This window comes from Pteropus alecto, unplaced genomic scaffold (assembly GCF_000325575.1).
Source record: "Pteropus alecto unplaced genomic scaffold, ASM32557v1 scaffold134, whole genome shotgun sequence".
In the NCBI taxonomy this organism is placed as follows: domain Eukaryota; kingdom Metazoa; phylum Chordata; class Mammalia; order Chiroptera; family Pteropodidae; genus Pteropus; species Pteropus alecto.
Genome location: NW_006436283.1, coordinates 4,675,775 through 4,680,188, shown reverse-complemented (window position 1 = coordinate 4,680,188; position 4,414 = coordinate 4,675,775). Strand labels below are relative to the sequence as shown.

General features: G+C 54.6%; 1 protein-coding gene across 9 annotated transcripts in view; it reads left to right on the top strand.

The window, feature by feature from the left end:
* Window positions 1-4,414, top strand: part of LLGL2 (LLGL2, scribble cell polarity complex component) — a 31,639-nt gene continuing 27,225 nt past the window's right edge. For 8 of the 9 annotated variants that reach the window (XR_003046458.1, XM_025047151.1, XM_015589816.2 and 5 more), the window contains exon 1: window positions 1-41. The gene's annotated coding sequence lies outside the window, so the exon portion shown is untranslated. The remainder of the gene's footprint in view (window positions 42-4,414) is intronic. The other variant, XM_015589811.2, reaches the window with a different exon arrangement.

The following is a 4,414-nucleotide window of genomic DNA, read 5'->3' as shown; positions in this document are numbered from 1 at the left end:
GGACGCCGAGGCCTAGGGTAGGGGCCGGCCTGGGGTTCCAGGTGAGGCGCGGGCCCGGGCCCACCCAGCTGGGCCCGCCCCCTCGGGGCGCCCGCCAGTCGGGACGGGGAGTCGAGGGAGGGCCAGGACCCCGGGCTTCCCTGGTCGGGCGCGGGGGGCTGCGCCCAGGTTCGCCCGCCTCACCCAGGACCTCGTCGTTCCGCTTGTCTGGGAGAAAGACACCTGTAGAAAGTGCCACTGGGAACTTTTCTCTGCCCGATCCGCCCGCGATTACAGAATTTGGATTTCGGGTTTGCACAACAGTGTTGGCTTTGGGGAGTAGGGAAACAGGTGCCCCGCCCGGCTGATTGCGAGGGACACCGCGAGCGGAGACGGAGTTCCCGGCCACGGGCCCCACGTGCAGGACGCCTGGCCGGGGAGGTGGGCGACGCGCGTCTCCTGTGGTCCTCTCTCCGCAAGCGGTGGCCGGAGAACGTTACGTCGACGGCTTAGCCCCTGTCCCTGCCATCTGGGCCCTCTCCCTACCGGCCCTTTGTGCCTCCTAATCCCCGGACGCAGGAAGCCCGAGGGAGGGACTTAGGTCTCAGGGCCTTTCCCCGCCTCGGGCGGCTTTGGGCACCTCTAGGGGACGGTCCGGAGACCTAGTCTGTTTACCCGATTGAGGTGGGTTTGCGCCGTGGAACGTTGGGACTTGGCGAAGAGTGAAAAATTCTGTCTTGCCAAAGAAAGTATGCAAAGTTTGCTCTTGGCTTACTCCTGCTGGACGGTTTGTAGGCACATTGAGCTTTGGCTATGGGGAGAACTGAATGTAACCAGGATAGCGGTGCCGCTGTCTCCTGAGGCTTTCACCTGAAACAGGTGAGCTTTGGGTGAGGGGGTGGGGCTTACACTCAGGCCCCCTCCCATGGGGATCCATGTGCCAGATGCAGGGCGTCTTAATCTGGGCTCTAAGGACCCTCTGCAGAGTTTACAACTGAAGTCTTCAAAGGGGCTTCTTTCAGTGAGGGGAGCCGGGAGGGAATGAGGGTGTCTGGGAGACAAGAAACCCCAGGTGGGAAGAACAGTGGCAGTACAGAAGAGCTGTGGCCCAGCGCAGGGAAAGCCACGGTCAGAAGTGGCTTTTGAGGAAGACAGTCTGGGTCTGTGTGAGCTGAGGTACGGGAAAGGTCCTGGGAGATGGTCCAGTTTATTTTATAAACAGAGAATTAAGATTTGGTTTCCTTCAGTGATCTGCCCACAGTGCTCACTTACAGCAGCCCGCACTCTGGGCCGTGGGGGCTCTGACCAGGGCTGGCTCCTCTTCTCAGAAGTTAGACTGGGCCAGTCTCTGTGGGGCCACTGGCCAGTGTTTCCAAGGTTCCGGGGCCATTCCACATCTCTACTGTACTCCTTGAGGCAACGGAGTGTCCCCCGTGGTGGCAGATTAATATAATTTTAATAATTTAGTAATCTAGCGTTTAGTACCTTATTAATACACAGTGGCATTAAAAGAAAAATAAAAAGCTCATAATCCCAGATGATCCCTGTCGGTTTAAAAACTTAAAAAGGTAATAGGAGCCAATAGTAGGAGAAATAAAATGTTTTAGTGTAAGAGGGGAAAACGTCTCCCTCTTGCCTCACAGTCTGTCCCTAAACGTAGTGTTCATTCCGTGTTTCATTGTCTTTCCAGGCACAGGTGTAGTTTTGAATTGCGCCTGGCCGAGTTCTTGCTGTATGACCTTGGCTAGGTCTCTTAACCGTGCCAAGCTTCAGCAAGCCTTGTTTTTTACAGATGTTGACAAGAGGATGAAAAATGTCACAAACACAAATGGCCTGGCACGTAGCCAGAGCCAGGTGAGGGTGAGCTTCATAGCATCCCCACAAAGCATAAAAAACGTGGTCACTTGTGAGCCTTCGGGTGTGCCTGATGAACTGTGAGGGAACCTGGCTCCTCTGTCCAGATACCAGCCGAGGGCTCAGGATTTTTGAGAGCCTTTTAGAACTTTTAAAATGAGGACAGACATTGAGGGGCAGAGGTAGAGGGCAGTGGCCTCTCCTAACCTCATCTTGTGTTCTAGTGGCCTTTTGTAAATCCCCTGCTCCTTGGGGGAGCCAGGAGTGAGGCCTGATGGCCAGACCCCAGCTGGAAGCCTTTCCTGGGGAAGGGGCTGTAGAATCTAATCTGCTCTGCTTTCTGCTCAGGGGAGGGCTTGGTCGTACACATTCTGTGCCCTGTTGGGTGGGGGGAGGGGAGCACATTCCTGTGCTGCTCTGGTGCCATTAAGGAGTTTTTCTGAGAACTCCATAGTGCTTTCTTTCAGCCTTATTTAGGGAAGGACTTTTTGGCCCCAGGACCCTCTCCCTAGGAGAAAGTGGTGCATGGAGCTGGAAAGTTCGGAGCCTCTGCTGTCAGTCTGTGACCCCCTGTCTGCCTACCTGCCGACATCCTGGGCAAGAGTGTCCAGGAGCAATGTGGGGTTTCCTGAAGGGTTACTCAGCCTTCCAGTCCTTCCGGATATGTCAGGCAGGTACTGAGACGCCTGAGTTGGGGTGGAGAAGCTGGTGGTCCCCACTCCTGGGTTGGCTGCTCTGAGCAGCACTGGCCTCCAGGACTCACCGATCCTGAGTAGTGAGCTGGGAGAGGCCTGATTTCACCGCCAGGGCTCCTCCTGGGTCAGGGCATGCCAGGTCTGCTTGGCAGCTTTGTCTTCCCTTGCCAGGAACAGTTTGTAGGGAGAAATGGGGTGATGGGTGGGGGTCCCCCCCATGGGGCCACCAGTTCTGCTTGCCCTTCTCCAGCCCTGGCTCCCCATGGTTCCCTAGGAGACTCCCCCGCCCCACATCTGTGCCCTGTCACCCTGGGGCTTTGCCCAGCTCCTTTTGAGGTGACCTTCCCTCCCCGCCCTCCCTCTCAGAGGAAACTGGTCCTCTGAAGAGTCACCTTACTGCTTCCCCTTTCCATGAACTACAGTGAATTCTTGAGCTAGGAGAGGCTCCTCTGGGCGTGGGGACAGGGAAGCTGCTAGGGACCTGACTCTACCATTCAGGAATTCAGCAGTGACCAGAACCTTCTCTCAAAATACCTGACTCAGTTTTCCCAGGATTTGATGAAAGGGACCTCTGGGTACAGGACTGTTTGACTCTTGTAAATAGTGATATTGCTGGATTCTTCTTGCCAAGGAGCTGGATATCCTGGGGCCTCGGACTGAGGCACGGCCCACAAAGATATTCCCAGCAAGATGCCAGGCATGATATCCACATGGCCCTGGCCAGAGACTTGAGAACAGGGTAGAGAAATTCCCTGAGAGACCCTATGGTGCCCCAACCCAGTGTTCTTCGGGGTAAGTGGCTCCCAACCGGAGAAGACCTTAGCCTGGCTGATCCCCATTCAGCCCTACCTGTTCATTCATTCATTCAACAAGTATTTGCTTGTGCCGCTGTGTGCGTGGCGTGGTTTAGACACCAGGCATAATCCTTACACAAAGCAAAGATCTCTGCCATCACAAGACTCACATGCTAAAGGGTGGGGAGCACGAGTGACAGAAAATAAGTGCAAGTGAAAAATAATGTGTTAAAAGGCAACATGAGAACATGAGCTACAGAGCAGCGAATAAAGCAGGGCATGGGAGCCCTATGGTGGGGGCAGGATGCCACTTGAAAAAGTGGTCAAGGTCAGCATTTGAGATCTTGCTCCCTGGCATGTGTTCTCAGTTTTGGCTCAAATAAACTCTTATAAAAATCCAAACAGATAATTAAAAATGGTGGTCAGGGTGGGCCACGCAAGAAAGTCACATTTGAACATAGACTTGCCGGGGTGAAGGAATTCTTTAAATAAAATTCGAGTGTCCCCCATGCGTCAGGGTACTAAGCACTGAGGATACAGTCATGGACAGGACAGGCACTGTCCCTTCCTCCTGGAGCTGACAGCTAGAAGCTCTTCGTGGACGTGGTTCCATAGTGTAGCAGTTAGCACGTCCGCTTTACACGCAGAAGGTCCTGGGTTTGTGCCCCAGTGGAGCTAAGGTCCACGGTCTATGGCCATGCCACCCTGAACAAGCCCGATGTCTCGGAAGCTAAGCAGGGTCAGGCCTGGTTAGTACCTGAATGGGAGACCCCCTAGGAAGACCAGTCGCTGTAGGCATTAATAATAATAATAATAAAGCTCTTAGGACAACAGTGCAAGTTTTGAAGCAAGTAGGAGGCCGTGGAATGGGGCTCGATAGGATGAGCCAGGCAGCCTACTCGTTCCCTCCCCAGGTAAGCTGTGTTCCACTCCCCAGAGTGGCTTTGCTTTTCCTTGTGCTTGGCCATATCCAATCCATCACTTCCCTGGAGAGAGTCCGATGTTAGATCACAGAAGGGGACTGAAGCCCCGGAACGGTGATGGGGGTCGGTACATGCACTCCGACATTCCACCCCGTCCTACAGGGAGGGA